This window comes from Spodoptera frugiperda, chromosome 18, assembly GCF_023101765.2.
Source record: "Spodoptera frugiperda isolate SF20-4 chromosome 18, AGI-APGP_CSIRO_Sfru_2.0, whole genome shotgun sequence".
NCBI classification, from domain to species: domain Eukaryota; kingdom Metazoa; phylum Arthropoda; class Insecta; order Lepidoptera; family Noctuidae; genus Spodoptera; species Spodoptera frugiperda.
Genome location: NC_064229.1, coordinates 5,830,593 through 5,858,478, shown reverse-complemented (window position 1 = coordinate 5,858,478; position 27,886 = coordinate 5,830,593). Strand labels below are relative to the sequence as shown.

At 36.4% G+C, this 27,886-nt stretch overlaps 1 protein-coding gene across 2 annotated transcripts in view; it reads left to right on the top strand.

The window, feature by feature from the left end:
- The window catches only part of LOC118278288 (dopamine receptor 2), a 152,064-nt gene that overhangs the window by 78,817 nt on the left and 45,361 nt on the right, over nt 1–27,886 (top strand). The window lies entirely within an intron of this gene.

Genomic DNA, 27,886 nt, shown 5'->3' with positions numbered 1-27,886 from the left:
TTGCAACGTGTGAACGAGGCATCGAACATGTTTGCTCCATTCATTGTATGTACTGGGGTGACTCATTCTCTGGTGTCGTTGACATTGGGTAAATTGAGTAAGTATATAATCTGATGGAAGATGGGTTTCCCATTTTTTTTCTGTGTCGTACACAATACCTACACAAAATTTTACTTGCCTACAACAATTCGTTAAAAGGCTTGAATTTGCGAAGAGACAGTGACATCACGTGCCTTGTGACGTAATGTGCACCTCTGCCTACCCTTTCGGGGATAAATAGGGTGACGATACGTACATGAGCTTTACTACTACATGAACTGTACTATTAACAATTTCCAAATACTAAACTTTAAACTGAAGTCACTTTTAAAAGGAAGACAGCATTGTTAGTTAACCTCAATGTGACGAAGTTACGGCATTTTAACGACTAACAAGAAAATAGGTCCATAGGTACTTTTTTATAGACTTGACAACTAACTTTGACTCTGAAATCTGTAACATACATATTTCAACAAACGAACAACAGAAAACGAAAGTCAAGAGAATTCAAATATGTATTATGTAACAAGCCGACACATAACTTTAACCCACAATAGAACATCCACATACAGTCTAGACTTAATATATAGCCTAATATTAGGCAGGTATACCCCATTAGTATTGGAAAAACATTAAGTATAGTCATTTAAGGAGGTACAGGCAGGATTTTATGGCCATGTTCTAGCCCAAAGTCATTGAAAGGATAACTAAATAGAATCTAATGTTTTATATGTGAGATAATAAACATAACTTCACGGTTATCATCATTATAAGAGATAGGCAGAGGTGTACATTATTTGACTGGGTCTGGAGGACATTACTTTTAATGTGATGCTTTATTTTCACCAGTTACGTTATGAGTGTGTAGGTTGTGTAATGTTATGTAATAGTGAGCGAACTAATATGTAATTGTCGCTATTACTTACTAGCTGTGTCTGCGACTTCGTCCGCACGGGACAGTGACCTTGGATAGTTTTCTGGCGACCACAGCTCCTCCCCAGTAGGCGATAGCGTGAAAATGTGTAGCGTGTATGTTGACCCGACCATTTAGTAATGTTCAATTTAAAGTAAATCCATGCGATCTTGTTTTGGAAGATACATACATAAGTACCTATCTCCGAGCTAAACAAAAGTACTTTTTGTCTTTATGACCAATAGACAAAACATTTAAAATCTATAATTATTGTTGGCTTCGATATCGACATCTCAAAAATATTCAATGTACAGTTTTGACTGTCGTACAATTTTATTAGTTTTATATACTAGTTTAGTGTGCATGTTACTCGACAAAAAAAGATTAAGTTTCTAGTAGTACGGTAGTCTAGTAGTGTCTCATTCAAAAGTCGCGTATAATATTGTCATGTCAAAACAATCACACGCCTTATGTACCAAGCCATTAGAAAGTAAATGACTTTTAAATGAAAATAGCTAATTTATTTCACTGTAAACTATAGATAAAATTTAATTACCCGAAACAATTACAGATAAAACAAACAAAGTACAAAGAAACTTTTCAAATTCCATGTTCGTAATAAAAATCTAAATATAGGGTTATTATAGGAATTCCAAGTAAATGATTTCACTGCTTCTGTGAACTACTGAGGTTGATCGATAACTGACATTTGCTAGTAACTTAGTGTACTGAATACTGCTACATGCGCGCAAAGGAAAATATGAATTATTTCTGGTATTCGCAATTGTTGATGATTGCAGTTGTTCGATAGTGTCTTTGAATTTTTGTATAGTGCATAGTGATTTACCGCCGTACTCATAGTCGTTTAATGGTCACTTAATGCAGTCCTTAACAATTGTTTTCGATACAAAATCGTTACTAGGGAATAGTTTGAGTATTCATTAAATGTTTCTGAGTGCATCAATTAGTGATGTTTGTAATTGTTTAACATAACAGCATACAGTAATTCCATTTAAAATTTCGGTTCAGTATTACAATTTTTATTTATTTACATAGACTCGTAAGATAGCTGGCTAAACCTGAATGTAACATTTAGCATAAGCACCAATGAGGAATATAAAATCGCAATGTTATGTACATAATTATATTATAAAGAATAGAAAGTAAAGAAAACCGCAGCCAATTAAAAAGGACACGTAAATAAAGGGTATTAGGTAACATAATTACCTACAGCTCAATTTACTCTCTCTATATTATGACATACGATACCAATGGTACAATACATTTATTATCCTTCATGTAAGAGGTCTCATTTGTTTTTCCGATGCAAAACTCGGTAATAAAGAGTGTTCTCGTTTCACATGCCCTTGATGTTACAAATTGATCTGTGTATATGGTTATGTTGTACAGTTAAAATTGGTCGCGTTTTTATGGTATATGCCGGGGTAACGAGCATACGGATCACTTGATGGTAAGCAATCGCCGCCACCTTTGGACGCCCAAAATACCAGAGGCGTTACAGGTGCGTTGCTGGCCTTTTGGGGGTTAGAAATTTTACGGGTTTTTAGGGATTGGGAAGATTAGGGAAGGGGTGTCATTGGGCCTCTGGTAATCTCACTCACACGACGAAATACAACGCTAACGATTCACGTCAGTGTGAGGCCGTGGTAATACTTCGGTTGAGCCGGCCCATTCGTGCCGAAGCATGGCTCTCCCAAGTAAAGTTCCTTAAGAAAAGGAGGATCCTCCGACCATGCGAGGTGATCATGCTTGACGGGCTCTCTGCCCAACTGTTGTTCGTAGGGATTTTCTATGGATGTTTATTGTGTAGTGTAAGATTTATGACATCATCAGTTGATTTGAACGTCGATCGTCTATGTGCAACTTCTGTCATCTGTCATGTGTCACCAGTCATTATTAATTATGTTCCAAAGCCAGAGCAAGATACAAATGCGTAGATACTCTCTTAATTTACGTCTCAGTAACATTCTCCATCGTGCGTGGATGCGACGGCATTAACCTGATTCGTTACGTCGTGCCCTCGGGAAATATCGCGTTCCCATACACTTAACTAGACGCCACGGTTAGTTAGAAAGACGGTAACTTTTATTGTTTCCTAGTTTTGTGCTTGTGTGTGTGTGCTAACTGTTGATTGGTGGGCTGGACTAGTGTTGAAAAAATTTTTGTTACTGTTCGCGTTTCCGTGATGTTGTCTGTTTTTTTTTTGTTTTTTAAACGTTGCCCCACACTAAGGTTTTGTCTTGCGATCACAAACATACAAGTTTATATACAAATGACACCCCGACCCGACAACAATTTGTTAACCTTCCTATACTCGCGTGATTTTTTGTTACAGCTATACTCGCGCGCGGTCTCACAGACCGATAGTTTGAACTGCTGTCATTTATTTTTTTTCTATGAAAATCTATAAAGATTATATTTTGTTTTCAAAATACAGGATATAATGAAACAATCATATCATGTTATAACTTGTTAATTATATATTTAACTTGACTATCAGTCTCATACAAAACAGCCTTCAAAATTGACATATTTTTCTTATGTACTAAGTAAACAGAACTAAAACATATTTCTTCAAAAAAGAAACTCAAATAAACTTTATTATTTTAAAAAACAATAGCTATAAGATATGTAAATCACAGATTCACTTGGTTATCAGCTTCACAGTAACAATCTTATACTACTTTTATACGTACGATAAAAGTTACGCCTATACTCGCGTCGGTCTGACGGACCGATTGGCGCCAAACACACCAACATGTGCGTTTCGCACAAACGCACTGCGTGCACTAAAATGAAGTTGGCAACGAATCCGGCAGCTACTAAAAAAATGGAGTCGCTGGGGTTACTAAAAACAAAAAAAAATATTGAAAAAATGTTTCGTCGGTCTCACAGACCAATGCGCGAGTATAGGAAGGTTAATCACACAAAGAGTTGCTCCGTGCGGGAATCGAACCCGCTCGTTGCGCGGCGGCCGGTTGCCCTGCCACCGCGCCAACTGTGCTGTCGACTGCTGTCGGCAGTTGAGAGTTGTGGTATATAAATACATTTGGGTAACAAAAAGGTTCGTTATCTTATTTACTTTAAATACAAAAAAGCGTAAATACACAATCATACACAATGCCAAGGTATCCAATCTATCTCGGTAGAAGCGTATTTGCCTTGTGACGTCACATCACAGAACAACAGACAGGAATGTTCACTCTATGTATATTTTTAAATTACTTTCTGAATGCGTAGTGCAGCTGTCAGTACACACATACACACACAAACACATACTGAATAACTGACTTTTTTGTATTAGTTGTACAACAGTCGAGGTTGTAATCATTGCATGAAACAAACAGCTAGATTGCGTTCTGTTAAAATGTGTACTGCGCAAAAACGTATAAGCAAACTGTTGATACTAGTAGTGTATCTATACGTTGTATTTAGAAATAGTAGATACGTTTTATTGAAACTTTGCCTTTGTGTCAGATAGATGAATGTTTGTAGTGGAATGGACAAACACAATAAATCTCCCGATAGATTTTGATATCAGTGGCCAGTCTGTCTAACTAGACTTAGTCACTACGCAGGAGATATTATAGTGCACATATGTGTGCGTAAACACAGAGGTACTCTCACTTTACTCTCTGAACCTAATGGGACGGCAGACCGACACGACCGGAGAGAGGTCAAGCGCAGGACCAACGGTTTTACGTGCTCCCCGAGGCATAGAAACACCGCCTATCTTTCTGACTCCGAGCAAATAATATAAACCATTATATTATTAAAATTTACTTAGAAATTGCAATCATAGCTTTTTGCCCGGCGCCGGAATCGAACCCGTGACACGTTGTAAAGTCACCCAACTATTGCGCCAACAGTCCCGTAAGGTAATAACAAGAAGTTAAAGCTTATATCGATAACACAAGTTAAAAAAACTCAAACTTTCCTTAAAAATTCACTGGCAAAAACCGCATCAAAGTTAGTTCAATAACTAACTAGTTTATTGCTAAAGTTGTTTACGACTGTTACTCACTGCAACATGCAAGTGTCTCTGGAACCCTCGAATAAAATCAAACTGTCGATAGAACTACGAGCTCGTTAGCAAATGAACAAACAAAACACAATCCTTGACGTTTGGTCATCTTGTCAAAGGTCTGTCGTCAATCGCGTCCTTCAAATATCGTCATTTGTGTTTTATTTATTATTCATTGCACAATGTGCATACATATTTAAGGCTAGTCTATTCATACGTGAATAAACACATCCCAAATAATGGCGTCTAAATCAATCAAAATCATCATCATATTTATCAGGCACAAGACATTCACTGCTAAACATAGGCCACTACTTATTTTTTCCAAACCGGTCAGTCTATGCTCTATTCTGACGCAAAAGATCTTTCAATAAATAATTTACTTAAATGAAATGCAGTTGTAAAGTAAATATTATTTTATTATCATATTGCCATATTTTGGACAAAAACGTGTAATCAATGCCTAAACCAATAACATTGAGCTATCATGTCTGTAGTGTATACGCGGATTAATAGCAAACTGAACTTTTGCAGCACAATATTTATGATAGCCAAAGCTTTGACCGATTGTCAATAAACCCTCATAGCCTTTGTAATATCAACAGCTGGGTTTAGGCAAATATTTGTTTTTATTGAGATAGTAGAAAGCATATTTATGAGCAATTAGGTTTTTGAATATCTGTAATCAAAAATATATTGCAGAATGTGATATTCTGCCTCTTGATCCGTAAATGGTAATGGACAAACGACAATCGCCGCGTCGGTATAGTTACTCGTCAACCAGATACATACGTGAGTAAGCCGATAACATAATAATTAATTAGTTAAAGTTATAATACAATTATGATATTATTACTACTTAAGAACATATTTATGTAATTATTCTATATATGACATAAAAATCCAACAACAAATGCCAAGTATACAACTATCGATCCACACATATATTACTTAGCCACTACCAGAAAGGTACCATATCTATATCAATAAACATAATATATTTAATCTGCCCCATACATATTCGATGTTATTATCAGTGTATACTGTATAGCATTATCTATTGTGTATCTAGCCCACGAAATTACTTTGGCACAGATGTTCCGTATATTTTCAATATACATAATATTGAATCAGTTTTGGTATTGAATAGATAGATACAAATTACCAGTGAGGTCGCTCCTATCCAGTGTAGGCTGTGTTCCTAATGTAACCTAGACCAACTGTTTTAGAATTGCAATCAATCTCTCGCTCCTGGCATCTGTCAGAAGCAGGATTTTTCGCTTAGAATTAATCGCGCAAGAAATGTTTGGGGATTTCTATTTAAATAAGCTATAATACATTAGTTTTGTTTTGCTTGTAACTAAAATTAATTATCGTTGTGTCGTTAGTTGATTAGATTGGTACGAAAAAACAAAATTGTAAAAGTTCATTTAAGATATTTTATTCTTTATTATAAACTGAGATTATTAGATTTAAAAATGTTTTTTTAGGTCTTTGGTAGTCACCTACGAACGACTTAATTATGGTATAACTAACGAGGTTCAAAAATTTGAACCGTTTTAAACAATAAAAAGATAAACATATTTTTTTTGAGGGAGGTATATCATTAATCACTTCTCCCGCCTTGGGCAAGGCGAGAGGGAGTGTCAGACTCTTACTGACTAAAAACCACCCCGTTCCTTCTCCTGCTTTGAGCCCCGGTAACCTGTTACGTTGTCCGCAGTTCCGGATAAAAAGATAAACATGAAGATTCAATATTAAATCATCTTCTGTAGACTTTCCAACTTAATAGAAGGTCCAGTCAGCCTGTGTATGCAAAGTGTGACGTCATAATCACCCTAATTAAACGCTGATTAACGTGGCGCATATAACACATTACACGAGTATCAGCACGCGCTTGGCGACCTGCCATAATGACGATACTGCAGATTTAGTTCTGCTCAACCATGTCACTACTTAATAGGAAAATCACCCTAATTACTGATGAGATAAAGACGATTTTTCTTTCCTATTCCGGAATTTAGAATTTTATGTATGACTGTGAGATGTGCGAATAGCAAGATAATAGATTTACTTGCACTTTCGTGCTAGTATACTATAGCTTCCTCTATCTATTAAACTTTAATGCATTTTTACCATTATCACTTTGTTATATACTTTAAAGTCAATTTAATAATTTCGACACTGTAAGATATGTATGTGGTTGATGTATAACACCATCTAAAAACGAACCTGTTCCAATAATCGACACACTCAAACCACTTTCAACTTTAAATAGGCATTACTTAAATCCTAAATAGCATAAAAAGTAAATCGGCTTTTTACAATAGCATCTCGAAGAAGGTTCGATAAGATCACTTGTCTGGTAACCCAGACCAAATCCAGTGAGATTTGGAAGACCCTAATCTAGTTACCCATTACTCATAATGTTCGCCAAAGGTTCTATATCAGAATATCATTGCACACACATAAATTTCGATTCAGAACCAAGATATATCATGGTGATCCTAACTCGATATAAAATCTTGATTTCGGCCGAGATTTATGATATAATATCAGAAAATCTAGGCTCATGTGCTTGGAAAAACTTAGAATGCAATCTCGGACTTAAGTTATTCGTATCAAGTCTCAAAGTTGAACGAAATGATTGATGATTGGTCAGTAGACATGTTTTTAAGGCTCAAAATAGATTGTAGTGTGATTTATTTTTATTTTACTTTTGCGTTTATCATCTTAGATGTAAAGTCTAGTCACGTACAAACAGATCTGGTGTTTATTTATCATATAAATAAAATCAGGGTTTCCATTCTCAGAAGAGTTGGATTAAGATGAAAGTACATCAGTTTTTGTTACATGTTTTATTTTATTTGACGGATTATATTGAGTCAGAAGAATTTGTTTACAAAACAGTGTATTAATCATCGTAAGAATAAAATCTGAAAAAAGCTAATAATGCAAAACTTTTTTTTTTTTTTTGTGAGGGTGGAAAATCATCCAATGACTTCTCCCGCCTTGGGCGAGGCGAGAGAGTGTCAGACTCTTACTGACTAAAAACCACCCCGTTCTATTCCTGCTCGTCGAGCCGGAGCCCCGGTAAACCCGCTAGGTAGTCTCAGCTCCGGGTCGGGCATCAGCCCTACTGGGCCCCATCTGTGGTGGTCTGATGGCTCTTTGAGGCGCGCGCAGAACGCGACGCGCCGCACGCACGGGTCTTTCTGGTTGGGCGGCGAGCTACCCTTGTCACCGTCCGCAGAGCCGCACTTACGGTGGCCGGAAATGTCGCGCGATCCCCGACGCCCGGAGTGTCTCTCGCGACGGCTGGGGCGTGAGGAGGTTCGTTCTCTCACGCGCCCCGCTCCTCCTTAGCTAGCATGACTGCTTCGCAGAAGGAGGAGAGGCATCCCAGTCCCCCTCGCTCCGCACCATGGCTTGTATCAGTGCCGGACGCGAGAGGGCGCCGTCGCCGACCACATCCCTGAGGACAAGGCGGTGCTCAGCCCACGCAGGGCAGACCACAAGCGTATGTTCCACCGTGTCCTTCGGGCGTTTCCTCCCGCTCAATCAGAAACAGGCATCAACCGAAGCTCCGGTAAGTACCTGTATCAGGTGGTAGGTGAGGACGCCGTGGCGCCTATCAAGTCACTCCTAAAAGAGGGAACTTACCGCTACAATGATAGCGTGCCCAGCCCTTGGTTGCGACAGTATTGTTGCCATTCCGCCATGAGATCGCGCCGGAGCTCATCCCGCCACGCATTAATCTGGCTAGTGGAGTTTCGCCCCGGCGACGCGCGTTAACGCGCAAACTAAAGACGCGCGCGAGCACCTTCGCCTCCAAATCCCACGGCGGGAGTCACTGCAAGGAGGTTGGCCGCCTCTCCGGAGATCGTGCGATATCCGCGATCACCCGGATGGCCATGACCCTCTGGGACGTGAGCAGCGCCCGAGCTCCGCCGCATCAGGTTCGGCGCCGACACAGGGGCTCCGTAGAGGGCCATGGACCGCAATCCCCGCGTACAACCTCCGGTTATTTGCCCATCCGGAGGTGGCGCGTTTCCGCGGCCATGAAAACACATGGCCTCGGATTGTGGAGCGCCACCTCGAGTCCCAATTGCCGGATCCTTGCAACGACCGTCGCAACCGCTTTCGCCATTAGATTGGCCGCCGCCTGGTGCGACCTATTGCGCTAGCACCAGCGTGTCGTCGGCGTAGCAGACTACGCTGACACCGTTCGGGAGGTCGGTGCGCAGCACCCAGTCGTAACCGATGTTCCACAGGAGCGGCCCCAAAACCGAACCCTGTGTGCACCGCGCGACATCTCTCGCCGGTTCCACACACCTTGGTTACCGGGGTAGGTGACGAACCTATCCGTCAGGTAGGCCTCGATAACACGACGGAGATTGGTAGGCACCCGGTGGTACCGGAGTGCCTCCAGTTTGCAGCTCCAGGGCAGGGAATTGAAAGCGTTTCGATGTCCAGAGAAATAATGCAAAACTTGACTGTACTTTTGAAAATCATTTTCTTATGATTTTTAGGGGGAAAATCGCCTTGGGGGATACGAAAGGGAGTGTCAGATTTACTACAAGCCGGGGCTCCGGTAAACCCGCTAGGTTTCTTGTACTTGAAATCGAGTATACAATAACCGCCCTACTCAGACTCATTTAATATTACTTATTTAGTCCTTAATAATTGTTTTCAGAACAAAATGGTTACTAAGGAATAGTTTAAGTAACCATTAAATGTCCCTAAGTGTAGCAATAACTTACCCAAATGACACAATAATATAATTTTATAAAGCTATTAACAAGAACATTAAACGTTAATAAAACAAAGTAATTAATTGCTCGTCATCTAATGCAAGTTTCGAGTACAACGCTAACTTTGTCACTAAGTTTTACACTTAACAACACATTGAGCAAGCGATGTAATTCGCGCATGACGTGAAAATTGATGTAAAATGTTTTCGTTGTTTTTCAGCGACTCATTGGGATTTTATTTGAATAAAGTTGCCATTGTTTTATGATGTGTTGGTACTTTTTGGACATGTTTGATGTTCAGTGATAGAAACCAAATAGTGCGTCAATTTCGCGATATAAGTGACAAGTTGTAACGATTACTCTACATAAAAAAGTTTGATAGTTGTATTATATTATTATTTTATCAGACAAATATTAAAATTTGGGAACACCCGTTCAAATTAATTATGACTATGATTTTCGTTAATAAACAATCTACTTTTTAACACCACTTAATTTGTAAACGCAATTAATTAACTTAGAACTTACCAAATTACCCTTAAAAGCACTGCAATCTAGATTTAAAAAAAAAGATAAAAAAATAAAAATGTCTGACCTCTCCCTCAATCCTCTGGCAGATGCATTTTAATTAAGTTCCAATCAAACCTTCTGCTGGAACCGGCTTTAATTGATGCTGTAGACTGCCAGAAAGGAACCAAGTAAAAATTTACCGGTTAGAACTAATTATGCCTTGAGGCTGCAGATGAAAACCACGTGATTTACATTACTGAGTCTTTTGAAAATTCTTATTAAAAGAAGAATTTAAAATCTGGTGAATAAATTGCTTTGATTTCTGTGTGGCATGATGACACTATGGAGCCGTTTAAAAGTCAATGTTTATGTGATTTTTTAAGAATAACTATAAGCAATAATAATGTTTGATCGTGTTTTATAACTATTAAAACCGACAGTACAATGAACTTCATTACTTTGCAGTGTATGAGTGAGTGAATCATCGAGACTTTAAAAATATAACGTTGACTATATACTGTGTCGTGGGTGCGTTTACAAACATACAAGTTCACATGCATATATGTCACCCAAAACAACAAGTTCACAAAAAAGTTCCTCCGTGCGGAAATCGAGCCCGTTTCACGTTGTACGGCAGCCAGTTGCCCAGCCATCGCGCCAACCGAACTTGGTTAAATATTTTCATCATCACAAGTTAAGAATTGACTGCACGGTTATGCGCGGTGGCAGGACAAACCCACCGCGCAACGTTTAGCGGGTTCGATTCCCGCACGGGGCAACTCTTTGTGAGATTCACAAATTGTTGTTTCGGGTCTGGGTACATTTTTTTATGTTAAATGGGCCGAATTTGGCCGCTATCTCGCCTGATGGTAAGTGATGATGCGGCCTACGATGGAGCACGTCTGCCCATAAGCAACCTATTCATTCGGGCTTTGAAGACACCTCAGGTTATACCTATCAGGAAATACAGACTCCTGCAAGGAGTTCCAACCCTAGCCGTTCGCACAAGGATCTCTTGAAAAAGCGCTTCGTGCGTGTGGGTGGGATATCCACCATGAAACGGTGACGCCTCGCCGATTGTCTTGTGGTTCGATGATGGGATCACATATTTATGTGAACTTGTATGTTTGTAAACGCACCTACGACACAGGAGAAAGCTAATTGGGGTAAATTTTTTTTTTAAATAAAAAAGATATTTATCTTTTCAAAAACATGACATTTTCATCCTACACCATAGCAACAACAGACGCTTATGATGATACCAGATGACGTCTTTACATATTTAATGGGAAAACAATGATTCAGCATTCGCGATTGATACCTCGGTTTTCACTTAAGGCAGAAATACATTACCATGTGGCGCGTCAGAAGCATATCGGTTTTATATATTATTATTTATGTACATGCTATGGTTAGAGACACATAATATATCGCACACCTAGTAATATATTGGCACAATTTCGGTTTTCATAGTTTACCTGACTTGTTTAGTTTTTCGTTTACTGACCAATGAACCGTTGTTTTACGTGCGTGAGCGGGGAAACGACAAGAATGGTATAATGACACTTACGACCACTCTCCATGAATATGGAAATAAATAGATTAATATGCACTTTTAAACACGTAAACCATATAAAGTCAATTTCGCATTTTTGCAGATGTGCCAATATATTACTAGGTGAGCGATATTATGTCGTATCATATCCCGTGGGTCACCAAAAGCTAGCAGCTCATTGGTGACTACAGTGCTAGGACACGCTAAGCCACGGAAATGTATTTCTGCCTTTAAAGAATTTCCTTAGTCCTAACGTGACGCCATGTTTGATATAACATGTTAGTGTTGCCAGTGAGAAAATTAATTGCCTTAGTATCGCACCGTACAACAGAGACATAATTAGCACTCACATTTGAATGTAATTATTACCCTAACGTTATGTATGTAATTGTTATGTAAAGGTTGATATGATTAATTACTTTTTGAATGATTTAGCTCAATCACACAGATGGCTCTTCAGAATAGTGCTTCAGAAGAACCATTTCCTACGACAAACAATGATTTCACAAGAAGCTATAAGCCATTGCAATTGCCCCGCGTATAAAATCATGGAAAAAATCTAATTTAGCTTGTATCAGACAACTACATCGAATTATTATTTTAAATAAATATTTACAAAAAAGTTTTAAAAACAAATGACACGTCACTGACGTCATACACGAAATGACCAGGACAGATATAGGTATGTTGTATCTCTTTTCCAAATTCAAATAAGACCCGTCTTTCTGTCTGACATGAATTTAAGTCTTACCCCACTTAACTTTAAAATGAATTTCCAATAAGTCATTCGTATGATCGCGGGTAACTTGTATCATTTAACATTCGACGTTACTGCGAGTAAGTTTAGAAGTAGACAGCAGTTGGCCGACCTAGTTCCTTGATGCAAGTAGTTGTCAACTATATCCAGCAACTTTGTGTTTGTCCACCCGTGGGACTCGTGTACTAGTCACTGTCTTGCGTAACTGTTTTATTTGCACCTTGTTTTTGGAGAAGCGTGAGTCATCCTTGTTGGTATACGAACTTTGAATTAAGCATCGTCTAATTTTTCGTAGATATAAGTATTTTAAGTATGTTAATTCGTTGGTTTCTACATATAAAACCAGTAACTGTTGATGAAGCGAAAGAGGTATGTAAGATTTGTAGCAATTGGCGTTCCATTGTCTCTGCCTACCTCCAAGGGAGACATAAGTGAGTTTATGTATGTGTGTAAGTATGTAACTGTAAGCTGTGTGTAGGTGTGTGCAAACATTCAAAATGTTTGGCTTGGCGAATTTATAATTTATACAAATGAATGGCAGTGTATATGGAAAACAATTATATAGTAAAAACAATTATTAACAATTATAATCATATGATCACAATTATAATCATATAATTCACGAAAACGTGAGCAAAACAAAACAAGTACTTTTCTAACATTTTCGTAAAAATAACGTCCTATTAATAATTAGTGACCGATTTACTCAATGGTTCGTTAACATAAAATCGAATTGCAAAACACGAGTTACAAAACTCCTTCATAATTAGAACAATTCTAGAAAGTGGCTCCTAGAATTAGAAGAAATCTGAATTCATACACTTTAACGAACAATACCCACCTAAACAGACGAGACACCTATCTATACATATACTATATACATATACTATTCTTATTCCTCCAGAGCACCTTTTGTCGCAATGGTAGTAAATAAGTGATACCCATCAGCTCATTAGGCGCTTCCCTTGGGAGGTATCAAAGGCACTATGAAACGTAGTCCCCTTATACCTGTGATACTAATGTATAGTAACGTTCTTACTGGTAATTTATCTGATATGTAACTGTATGTAGTGATTTAGTTTGTCTTACTTGGATATATACTGGATATTTTCGTTTGTATTGTGTGATATTTGTGGTAAAAATTATGATGTCACTCTTTCTTGCATGTGTTAGAGTGCCATGCTTCGGTCAAATTTGGCAAGGTATAAACTGACTTTGGTGATAGGATACTTTTTACCTCACAAAACATGTGCGAAGCCGCTGGCTGAAGCTAGTACAAAATAAAATGAACAGTCTAGAACTATAGAAAATAAAACAATGTAATTTACCTAAAAAAATATGTCAATTTCCTAAAAACAAAAACTTCAATAAAACAGTCTTTAAAAGTTTCTAAATACCGCCTGTAAAAGCGACTCTCAAACGTTAATACTACTTACTTGAAAAAAGGAACAATTGTCTCTTATTTCTTCCTAGAACATTAACTTTCGTTGTCTATAAAGTTTCAAATAAACAGGAAAATCAAAATGGCACTTAAGACCTTTTTGATATTTTTATTAAGCTACGGAAGTAGGGTTTCCATGGTGAAGCGGTTTACTTTTAATAATACTTTATTTTCTAAAAGGTAGCATGATGTAGAATCATTTTTAAAGGTGGAACTAGATTCGTTATTAGCTACAAGGCTGATAAATACACTACTGAACAATGACCACTATTTTACAAGGGGCTTTTTTATAATAACCTGTGTGGTAGTCTGGAATTGTGCCGAGTATATGACAATAGGTTCACCTCCTATTACATGGGACTTATAAAACAAATGATGAAAAGTGAGTGTACATTGTATAGCGGCATTACGTGTCGTAATGTGCACCTCTGCCTACCCCTAGACTAAAAAAGGCGTAAAGTTTTTATTTTATAATAACTATGTTTCGCATTTGACTTGGAGAACAGAGAAAGTAGAAGTTAGATCCACAATAACGAAGAAGCATTCTTCTTGCAATGCCCATCCTTCAACAACTAGACTGATAAATTGAAGCAAGCAATTCTGGCACAAGTTTACCTTCAAGTGCACACTCGTAGTGTATGTTTTCGCTTACCTCATCAATATTCGAGTGATCAATCATGTCTTGAACGTTAGAACAGTGTTTCATTAGTGATAGAGTACTCTCTGTGCTAATGACTTAGTATGAATATCTAGCAAACGTTTGCTCGCGTCGGAATTGATGGATATAGGAACGTGTGGAGCGTCTTCACATTAAAATCAGAAATGGTAACTCAATTTCTTAGGTATTAAATGGTTCCCTGTCTTTTATACGTATTTTATTTATACTATTAGTGGTGACTCTAACTGTGTCTAGTCTACATATGGTATATAAGATCTAACGAATACGCGCTAGCCGCGTCGAGGTATATCCACTAGCACATCACTATAGAGTAAACAGTCCTATAATATTATATAATTGGAAAGTTTGTTAACCTTATTCAACATCGACAACAAGCTATAGGTGGCCACTGCTCACCGAAGGCCTCTTCTCATACGGAGAAGGTTTGAGCATTATTCACCACGCTTGCTTAATGCGGGTTGGTGATCTGTTTGGTAAGATACGAACCCGCACTCTCATGCATAAGAAGTGCCCGTCTTAGTCTTTGGGTTTAAGAAACTTTATTCTCATAAGAATACAACAATTCACTTACATGAGAACATTAATAAAAACATTAGTCATAGTTACTGAGAACAAATGTTAAAAGTTAATTAAGCAAGAAACTACACATTTCTATAATTATTATTTGTGGGTAGAACAAAAAAAATAATATATTAATCATAATCGGACCTACTCAACGTTCACTGGATACATGGGCTCAAAACATCAACTTATAAATTAAGGTAGGTGAACAAAGATCCGTTCAACACAGATAAACGATGGCTGGATGTGGCTTTGAAGTCATTGTGGGGAATGTAAATTTTTTATGATATGCTGTTTGAGTAGTTTTTTAAAAGTGGTTATGGATTTGGTCTCTGTGATGTATTTTGGTAATCTATAATATAAAAATAAGTCGGGTTTTCCTTCCTGACGCTATAACTCCAGAAAGCACGAACCGATTTCCACGGTTTTGCATTCGTTGGAAAGGTCTCGGGCTCCGTGAGGTTTATAGCAAAGAAAATTCAGAAAAAAATTCAAGAGAAAAGCAGGAAAACAGGGAAAATCATTGGTGGCGAAACGGAGTTCGCCGGGTTTGCTAGTTTATTATATATTTTGGATCCTTCACACATTATACTTTTTTTTCCATAGTTTGTTCGGGTTGGGTATGCCTGTAGTAGGTCTTGTTCACGTCGCAATTTCATTTTGTGTATTTTTTTTCTTTTCGTGAAGTTGATTTTTGAGTTTATATTTTTGTTTAGTATTTTTCGTATGAGTATGCATGTATTATAAATGTATGTCTGTGTAATGTTCATTACTTAATTTTGTTTCTTTGTACAGTTTTAGTGTTGGGGTGAGGTAATCATAATTAAATAACGTTTTAAGTAGTTTGTTTTGTGCAGTTTGTAGGAGGTTTATGTGTGTTTTTGCGGCGGAACCCCATATTTCAGCTAGATAGTCAATGTGTGGCTTAACGAGCGAGGAATAGATCAAATATCTAATTTTCCGTGGTAAGCAACGAGTGATGCCTCGAAGGGTACCCGTAAGTGATTGTAGCTTTGACTTTATTTTTAAAATGTGTGGTAACCATGTCAATTTACTATCTAAAATTAATCTTAAATATTTTTCTTGAACTACTTTATTTATAATTTGATTGATTATTTATTTTTAAGGGGGTGTAGTTGCCAACTTTTTTGTTCTTCGCTGCGAATATTATATGTATAGTTGGTTTTTGTGGTATTTATGGTAAGCAGGTTTTGCTGAAACCACAGGTTAAGTAAATTTAAATCCCTTTATGCTTCATTCATGACTGCATCAATAGAGTGACGAAAGTAAAATAGACATGTGTCATCTGCGTAGAGGGTTAGGTTCCCTTTTAGGCCAATTTGGTGGACTCTGTTGATGAATAGGAGAGGAGCTAAAATTGAGCCTTGGGGCACACCGTACGTTATTATTTTAGGCTTACTCTGAGTGTCTTAATCTCATTATCAAAGAAAATAAAAAAATTATATATCTCATAACTGGGGAATGCCATCTACATAGTATGTACTGCTTACACATTTACATACTACATGCATAAAGTATAAATAGTACATAAAACAAAGACCGAAAAATAAACTCTTTCTTATACTGCAATTCCCTGATTGCAGTGCTTCGCATAAAGCTTGAACACTCGATCAAGTTTGTCTGATTTCCATTTTCATATGTAGGAATGCACTTCGTTTAAGTATTTTGCATTTATCTTGCATTGTTGAGTAATGGTCTGTACTGCGTTGTGTCTCATCTCATTGTGAGTTCCACAACGAAATATATGTGGTACAAACACTGACTTGTGACTACATAGAATATTTTTCATGTATTTGCATTATAATAGAATGTTTTGCTTTTTTATTAATCAATGTGGAGCGCAATCTTGTCTTTGTATGTAGCTAATGTAATTTGTTATGTTATGAAAGAGAAAGTAGTACTGTTAACATAATATGATATTGTTTAAAAAAGTTATTACTAAATATTGCAACGTCACGCCTTTTATCCTCGATGGGGTAGGCAGAAGTGTACATTATGGCACGTAATGCCATCGTACAATGCACACCTACTTATCAACATTTGTGTTATAAGTTCCATGTAGTAGGAATTAAGCATATTGCCAAATATCGGGCACAATTCTAGACTCCGTGCTGCTACTGAGAAATAAAAATAAAAAAACAAAAAAAGCCCAGTAAAACTTTGGTCGATACGGGAATCGAAACACCTTGCCCGGCAGTCGCAATAGCGACTATTTACCCGAGCTGTAGCTATTACTAAATATAATGTATAAAATTAGCCAAATTATTATGTGTTAATAACATTGAAGACATACATAATATATCTAAACACGCTTGCCGAGTGATGTTAGATTGATTAATATATTCTTTAAGACCATTAATTAATAACAAAATGTTACGAGTCTTCGATGCTACTTGGCTTTGATGCTTCAGAGACATAATAATATGGTCATAGCACTAAATAATACAATTTGCATTAAACGACTTACAAAATATAGAACGAGACAAAGATAATACATCTAGAATTACTGCAGTCAATTTATGCATACTTGTACCACAAAAGAACTCCGTATTTCATTAAAGTGGGACTAATTGAGCCTGCGTTGTAATTCCCTAGAATTTGCATCTTAATTGATCTCATTGCCAAAACACTTTTTATTTCTAAAGGGCACTCTCCATTGCCAACGCCGCTCGGGTATTCGTTACGGCAAAATGTTATTCAAATTCATCTTGAGCTAATTTAAAATGTTTAATCTGCAATTTTAATTAATGTACAATTTGAAAGTTCAGTTGAATTCATAAATATTTTGTTGAAAGATAAAAAAGGGAGAGATAAAATGAATGATAAAGAGCTAAAACCTAAATGCCTTTTTAGGTATTGCAATCGGAACTGTACAATCAAGTACTTCATAAATTTGACCTACAAATCGATATTTTTTTCCAGTAACGCCGAATCTGAAATAGTTTTCTTTTATACATATGTGTAATACATCTACAAAAAAAAATGTTAAACAATCTTCTGCATCATGCCCCATGACTCATAAACCACGTATCCACCATACATGTATCCATAAAGAGAGGCTTAAATGAACACGTGTCTAATAAACCGTTTTAATGAGTTGTTCCACATTAAAGCATCGATATTTCCAATTAAAATATGTAATTTATTCAACGCTACTCATGTTTCTGACACTTTACTGACAGTCTTGAAAAAACGATGTTGGCGGAACTCATTTAAGTTATGGATTTATTTAGCGATCGCGCTGAGTCGACGCTGCATGAAGGAACTTGAGTATATCTTGGCAAGAGGTTGAGAAATATTTAACATTAATACAAGTCAGATGTGTAGATACCATGTAATGAATATTTACTTGTTGTTATTTATTTTCATAACTCCATATTAAGAATTAACATAACATTCATTTTCCCGGCCAGGGAATCGAAATCAAGTATCTTTGCTCGGTAGTCGCACTTGCGATCCTCTTATCCATAGAGCAATGTCTCCAATACTCATTCATAAAAAAGTTTATAATAACCCAAATCCATCCGTCTTACACTCGTACGCAAACAACAATAAATACAAGGTTCTCTGCCTACATTACAATAAATCACACAACTTCCTTGCGAAGTCGAATCGATATACTTTTATGATGCTATCGAAATATTGCTCTGTAATCGATTTCCCTTCACGAAAACGCGAGCAAAACAAGTATTTTTATGACATTTTTGTAAAAATAACGTCCGATTAATTTGTGACCGATTTACTCAATGGCTCGTTAAAATCGAATTGCAAATAAACTAGTTACAAAACTCCTTCATAATTAGAACAAGCCACTTCAGCAACGCCAGTTTTATCAGGCAGTAACTTCAAAAATTAAATTCGAAGTTAAAGGGTGGAGTTATTCAATGAGTCAATGCTTACTCCGACCTCGATAAACCAATGTTTTATGTCACAACTTTAGCGAACACTCAGCACATTTTGGCGAGCAACGATCACTAATCTTTTTATAGTGTTTCTTTGCTCCAAGCGTCTATTATTTTCACTTAAAAGAAAAGCAATAAAGTGCCTGAAGCAGTATGTTGTGTCGAAAAAATGTGAAATTTCAAAGTTTTCCTCTGAAAGCAAAAAATGAGTGATGTAAAAAGAAAATCATTGTATCGAGGGGAGTGAATTCACTTTCCTTTTATAAACAAGTCTATTAGGTTGTTTCAGACCTTTGGCGTGAGGTGACAGGGTGGAACACGTGGAAAATGGGATTTTCTACTTTGCATAATGTTTGCTGCTACTCTCGTAACGGGGTAGGTAGCTGTTGTTTATTGCGGTTTTATTTCATTCACGAGAAAACCAACGTTTACGACTGTTTTATGGCCATTCTGACTCAAATTCTATACAGAACAACACTGTTTGAGGCGACTTTTGAATTCCATAGACTACCTGTATACCTGTCACGGGTACTTTGCTCCGCGAATATTTCGCTGTTTTATTTGATGCCATTATTATTGGATATTTTTCTCAGAGTTCAAATATTTTAACTGTACATTAGTGCATTAAATAAATAATAAATCGAGATAATTATCAAAAGTACAATTATTATACTTGAAGAACCTAATATCGGCTTACTGACGAAATTGTTTGACGGGGAACTCGACTAGTTTCAAGCCATGATTATGTAGCACCCCGACAGTTGCCACGTTGTGTGTCGCGGAATGCTGCTAATGAATATGAGCCTCTATCATGATTTGAAACTAGTCGAATTTATCGTAAAACAGTTCAGTATGTCTCACGAAAGTTGATGAACTTTTAAAATTCCATCACTATTTTTGTGTCCAATTGCACTAGTCCAATACTTCCAACTAAGTAAATTGCCATTCCCCTAGGCCACTCACTATAGTGATCGTAAAAGCGATTACTCAACAACTACCCATCCATACTTTGTCGTGGAGCAGTCGAAGGCTAGCTAAAACAATTATTATATTGGTTCTATATGAACAACCCCAACCATAAAACGAAACACATTTGATAGCAAAAACCTTGATACATGGAAGCCATAAAATCATTACCTTCAATAAAAAATAAAACCATTTACTCTGCTATACCCCTAGAGACTACAAGCGTAGTATTATGCACGCACGTCTTATGTATCTTCTCCGTATATTCACTAATTTAATTATGCAAAGTACATTCAATATTAGTAGGAATCACGGGATACGTAGTTAATTAAAGTCAAGAAACCTAATTTACATTTAAGAATAGATTCCATTCAGTAAATTAGATATACTCCGCAACTTGCCGTATTATTGCGGAGACTGTTGACAACTGGTGCCAAAGGAAAATGAGATCTGTCTGTAAAGTATTAAAATAACTAGTGCTTGAATCCAAAATGATATCAAGATGTAACTACGAATTAAAATTCAGATTCCCGTGATATCATAAGTGACCAAAATATTATATAAAAAAAAAAACACAAATATGAAAAGATATTCGTTAATCTCTCTAAAAATCGAAAACAGATGGACCGATTTCGTTAGTTTAGGTCTGGAAAGTTAGGGGAAATAGGCTTAAAACAGAGGAAATCATAAATAATTTATTTTCGCATACAAACTGTTCGTGAAAGAAAAACAAATAACAAGTTAATGACGTCATACATTACTGTTTAGGACAAGGTTTGTAATCTGTATGAAAGAATAATTCGACGCATTCACTGGTAGCTTTGGGAAATAAGTACCAGCTGGGGCAGACTGCTACTCACCTCAATAATAAAAATTGTTGCAGTACTTGAAGTAACTACTCTTAGAAGGAATATAATACTAAATATTTAAAGGCTAGTGATATCTATTAAAGTCAATATTTTAATGTACCTAAATCTAGCAATTTACAACAACAAAAGCCTAGACACCGATTCCTATTAACCTTCAAGACTCCCCACATTATCACGTAAAATTTTCGATCCATTTCATAAATTCTCTGAAGTTTAGACTTCTCACAATACCATTCTAGCCGTCTAGTCTCCAGAGTCTTATTACAATTTGTGGCCGACCTACAACAGTAATGGAGACAAAAGATGAGAGTAAGTACTATTATTATCAGTAACTAACGTCCCTGTAATAATAGGAGCAGGTCTATTACGAGGCTATTATGCCACCTACCCTATTTATTAGCCACTTCAAGTAAATGTATTGTGAAAGAAATGTATTTTATTTCCAAGTTATCGGCGTTATAATATCGGGGGTGCTGGGTAAAATGGCGCCTACCTTCTTGATTTTATGTCGGGACCTGCTAGCATTGTTGGGCGGAGTTTGAAATTGTGTCCAATATCATAGCACACACAAGGTCGGGTTAAACTATCCTTCGACCCTGATAAGTCATCTAACACCCATAATATTTTATTGTCAGAATTTGATGAAACTTGCTCTAATATTATTATTTTTGACAGCAAAATAGACCTTTAACTAATTATAGAAACCGAATGATACCGGAATTAGAACCAACGGACGCCACTTCTGGTCGAAATACCACATTTCATCGATTTCATTGACCTTATAGATAATTTACGAAACTGAAGCGAGACTCCTCAATAGCTTAGGAAAATGACCAGGAAGCACATGTATACAATGTAATACATAAAAATGTTTAAAGAAGAAAGTCGTGTGACAATTTTAGTTTAGACAAGATTAAAATACCACCTTCAAAAAATTACGCTCTGAGCCTCTCATAATAAAGGATGAGTATGATGTTATAAAACCAACCACAATTACAAATCCTTATTTTCGGAAATCTTTTCACTTTGAGGGCACTTTTCTCATTGACGTCGATGAAGATGAATTTTTTGATACTTTGTAAATAGCAAATAATTTTTAGATTTTTTAGTTTTTAAACTTTCTAATTTAGTTGTGAATATTATGTAGTGGTATTTTGAATACCAAAACAAAAATGTGTTCCAATAAAATACTAATTTTAGTAACATTTCAGACGACCGAAGCAGTACTTTACCCTTTGTTCAACAAACAGGGCTGTCCAAGGTTTACTTATGAAAAAGTGTGTCATAATCATTTTTCTTACACGTCACACCTTTCACACCTTTTCAGATTTGAGGTCAAATTATCAGTTTTGTTGATTCATGTCAACTTGTACAGAAGGGGACTTTGTAAGTGGTGTCTTCAAAAGGGTTGAGGATAATTTGGGCCGCGCTTTGTTGAAGGTTAAACTCTTCGATCAACAATACGTTAAACTACTTTATTTATAACTTATGAGAACTAGTAATGCGATGACAAAACAAATATGTATAACATGTAATAAGAAACTTTATTCTTATATATTTTTTTTTTTTTGTTACCGATTGTAAAATATTTAATTGATACCGCTATAGAAAATAACGTAAAAAGTCTAATTTAAAAAAAACTATATAGTCAAAATATATCTCTACAACTTCACGAAGCGATACGTAGTCTACTCTCAATTAATTTAACGAAAATCAAAAAAGGGAAAAGCATTTATTTCAACTAAATCATTATCACTTTTTAAACGTCAACAAACAAATAATTTGTCAGTCTGTCCGTCAGTGAAACTATAAGAAAAACGAAAAAGAAACTCCATTCGTTACTCTTTTGAAAATGTATATGATTATATAAACATGGCACAAAACCCAATATCAATCTGAACAATAAACTGAGTCTAATTACCCCATAATCATAATTACCCATATCCCAATAATTCACTTCATAATTTCCCTCTCACGTTACAAAAAAGGTTGTATTCAAAGCGGATGATTAGTTCACCGTAATTAGGACGAGCCTATCTGAGAAATAGGTTACCCCTAACAGGTGGGCCCCAGATTGGCAAGCCCCAACGTGTAAGTCATTAATCATAATATTCGTTACTAGTTCAAAGTTACATCTATACCCTGTCACTTTGTATTTTACTAACTCTTTCACGTGGTTTCACCTACTTTTCTACGTATCATATTGTGATTTTTGAATAGATTAATTTAGTTCGTTGGTTGGGTTATATATTATTATGTAGAAATGTTTTTTTTTCTAAGAACTAATCTTATTAGGCCTAGGTATGTACGAGTATATATGTACATGCTTTCGAATTACTAGGTTAAGGTCTGTAAGCGCGTTCGGCACTCTGATTGGCCGGTTCGAATAAACCAACGCGGCGGCGCAATCAGAGCGGAGAACGCGCTCTCGTTTCGATTACTTTAAACGTAAAGCAAACTCGTACTAAAGGTACTGATCATAGTAAATTCTTCTTCATTATTTTGCTAGACTTGTACTCGTATTGTTTGTGTAAACTAGTTCAAGTATTGTATAGTATTGAAATTAATTTTCATTTTCTGTAATGTGGTATCCGTTTTCTTCATCTTAAATCTATTACCTTTATAGCTCCCCTTTGGCTTAACCTGATTCATCCTGCAAAATATGTTGTAAAAACCTATTTGGATCATAGTGTTAAAGAATAAACAATAAGTTTCTCCCGCTAAGGAAAACAGAGGCGTGATGCACATCTATTTCATAACATGCGTGACGTGACAATATAATAATGTTGAAAGTAGTACAAAAGTTAACCAGGGCGTGCCGCACTTAAATGCCGTCACATGGGAACGGTTTCCGACTTACATACCTCTTTAGGGATTGTATTAAAAAGAATATTAATACATAATTTCAAGAATACATGAAAATTACAAGAATTTGTGTGTAAAAAATTACAAAAGTTTCGAGGAAACTGATTAACTGTTGTATGAGTATTTCAATGGAATAATTATATTTTAATGTTAGTTGCAAGAACTGTACGTTTGTATTAAACTCCCATACGGTTACCGGTGACCTTGAGTAAGGTATGTCATTAGCCTGCCAAGGTTAGAGGTCATTGACACACTTCGTATAATTGAATCAATTTAGGTTAATGGTTAGTTTTACGACAGGATTTTGATTGATAAAATAATATTTCTATTGGAAATTGATTATGGTCTAATGAAGGTACTATAATCAATGTCATACAATATGTCAACTGAGACACTTTTAGGTCATTGAGTTAGTACTCTTGCTATGTAAATAATAAGAAGTAATGTTAAATATTTTCAGCTAAAACAATCAGTCTTTCTACTGAAAAGTTATAAACGAAAAATAAAGCCTAAAAATGTAACCGACCCCTGCATTTAACATTCAATACGCCACTCTGACGAACACAAAGCCAGTGAACAGCCTTAAAAAACACAGTAATCCAATAAACAGCGTGATAAACAACACTCTCAATTTAAGTGGAACGACAGCTTTTGATGTAGCCTCCCTTGTTAGTTCTTGTTCTGGATAAATCATCGGGAGGCCTCCCTTGCCCAAACTGACAGATTTGTTACTGTCGCTCTCCAAATGAGAATACTCGGATAGAAGACCCGTTGAAGGGGAAAGATATTGTCACAATAATTCAGAACAAACTCCTTTACAATAGTTGTTTATTGCCTTTAATAAAGTAAACACTTCCAGTAGATAGTCTTATATTGTTGATTTATAAAGTCGGTCAAAGTTTTGGTGTCACGCCAGCCATAATTGTGCGGCCTACTTACATCAGATTACAAGATTAAGTCGTTTCCAATATGTGTGGGAAGAGTGTCGAGTAAGTTTTGTGTAACTTATGGAAGCCGCTCGTGAAGACAGCTGGGCTTGTTGGCTTATTTAGAGGCGATGTTTGTTTCAAAATATGGGTGAACGAATAACCTACATTTTGTGTTATGATTTCGAGTATATTGACTTAGATGTTTTTTAAATGAAGTGCAATAAATAACTAATTCATAATTTTGAACACTTAATTGCAATTAAATGATTAAGTCTAGACTCAAAAGCCTCTTTAACCTTACTCAAAAATTAAAATCTGCGTCCAAACCACTCATAGACCAGCACGGTCAATACAGCGCTGCAGTCGACAAAATAAACGAGTCCCATTTGTTTTTATCACATTAAACACAACAACGATTAGTCAACGACACTTGGAAAATCCATTTCAACGTAAAAGGGGAGACTATGAAAAGTAAATCTCGTAGAATTAACAATTTACAAACATGATGGGTGGTCAACGATTTATTTTGTGAAGAGAACCGGGTGTATGCGTGACCGGTCGTATAATTGCTGGCTCGCCTCTCAGCCCAATGAAAGGACGCTCAAGATCGGGCGAAGTGCACACGAATTAGCACTAAATACTAGCACGCTTCGACGGAACGACTAGGGTTGACATACCAACGAGACTTTAATTAAAAGATTAGATTGTTTTCTCTGAGATAAGTTACATAACTTTGCTCCGCGACTGTGTTACCAAAGAGAGGTGAGATTGAATGGTGAGATTGAAGGTGAGATTTAATAAACATATTTTTTGCTGTTATCTTGTCCGTCTCTGGACTAAATGTGTGTAAGTAACATACTGCAAAACTTGTTTGAAATTACCAAATTACTTCTAGTTCTTAATCTGCCTATGTTAATAACAGAATGCATTATTGCACTGCCAAAGTTCATTCCAATTTCTCAACTGAAGCAATGACCCATCCTTTGAACTTTGCTTCTAGACTATTTATTTCCTAGGTAATTTTGATCCTTGTCCCAACTAATAACTAACATTTCAAAAATATATTAAACTAGCTTCTGCCAGCGGCTTTAACCGCGTTCCCGTAGGATAAAAGTACTCTATCACCCACAGAGCTGAGTAGAAACATACCTTGTCTGTATACCAAATTCATCAAAATCCGTTCAGTAATTTTAGCGTAATTGACGGACAAATATCCAAACAAACAAACTGTATAATGACTACAATCACATTTCAAAAATTTATTCTATTTAACATTTACATATTTTTCATATTCAAATAGCAAGGGTTAAAATATCTAAACCAGCTAAACAGCCCTACATGGACCTAGACGTTGGTACCTAATTACTTGACGCGAGCAGAACGCTCATGAATGCCACTCGCTTTCCAAGTTTTTGAGTTTTAACTCTCCTTTCATCGCAAGCTCTCGTTGCTGTTAAGAAATTGAATAATGTGAGCTATACGAGTAGATATGTAGCTTCGTGTTGTCTGTGTGTAGTTGATATTTTATTCATTGGTAGTGGATTGAAATAAAGTTTTTAGATAATAGCCGATAAATTGAGAGATAATGCTTAAGTATGTTTGTATGCGAGCTCTTCCACGCAAAACCAATAAAAAATCTTTAAATTAAACAAATACTAATAGAAATTTGCCCAATTTGCTGCAACGTACCATACGTATTTTATAATTATGTTTTTCATAACCTAAGCTGTAAACCTAACCATCAGTTACTTATTTTCGGTGAGTCAAGAAAAACAATTAGTTATAGTCCCAAACGTGACGAAACTTAATCAAACTCACTAACTCAAACTTGCGACCTAGAAAAGACAAAGAGACCAACGAACCTATTAGAGAAGACAAAAGGGAAACGTAATAAACCTAATCATAATGCTGCATTCTAGCAATCTACGCAGAGGACATTGATTAATGATACGCACCCGTTCTTTCAAATTAGGACGTTCGAGGCGCCGGTATCGGTGTCTACCACATTGTCTTCCAGCACCACAAGAATCTCCAGACTATCAATCATTTTGACCACTACTATGGTCAAAGGTGAGTTTTAACCGAGTTATAAAACTCGGTTAAAACTCACCTTTGATTTTTTTACTCAGGGAACGGATTAAAGATCGAGATTTTAAAAAGGCTTTGTGAACTTTGCTACTGAGAACCCAATTAAATACTTTCAAAGTAACATCAGTATTCTATCATATACTCATCTTTATTGTATTGGAAATAAGAAATTATTTTCAACAGTCTACGTTTTCTGCGATCTAAACAAATACAACCCAAAATGAAGTTAATTAAAGTTCTATAGGACATTAGTCTAGATTCAGCAAATAACAAATCCTCGATTTATACTTAAATAAATTCAAAATAATATTCAAGAGAACATAACAGTGTTAGTATAGAGTTTCACGTAGAAATAACTCGAGTAAAATTCCTTCATAAGTGACTCGAAACTAGCGTACGAACTTTTAAGAACAAAGTAAGAAACGTTGAAGCGTCGTAGTTGGGTATTCCGTGATTGATAGCAAGTTCGCGTGTCGTCCGTAATCGTACCGCACTCGGGCGCAGTCGGCTAATCTCGGGCGAGCTCGGCTGCATGAGACAGCGATATGTGTTGAATTAATGGTCCAGAAACTTCCTTGAATCCAGTCTGGATAAAGTGAATTTTAATGTTCACTTTTATAGTGTAGCTGTGTTTTGATATAATATGCTTACTGTACGGTTCTTGTATTGCGGCGACAGATGCAACTAACTGATTCCAATGTCGCATTGCTGAAGTAGGTGCCATTTTGTACTGCGATTTAATTTGCATAATTGCGAGAGAGTTGAAATTAAATAGCTAATTATTTCATTCAATTATTTTAAACTGCTTAATTTATACACAACTGTTCATCGAAGTGACTCGACTAGTTTCAAGCCACACCGGAGCTTGTAATCATAAGTCAGTTATTATTTATTGGTCCAAAGTTTGTAAGCAAATTGCAAACACTATTGCATAATCTAATGTCAACTAACCACATCAGCATCACAATCACTAATTAACGGACAGAGAAACC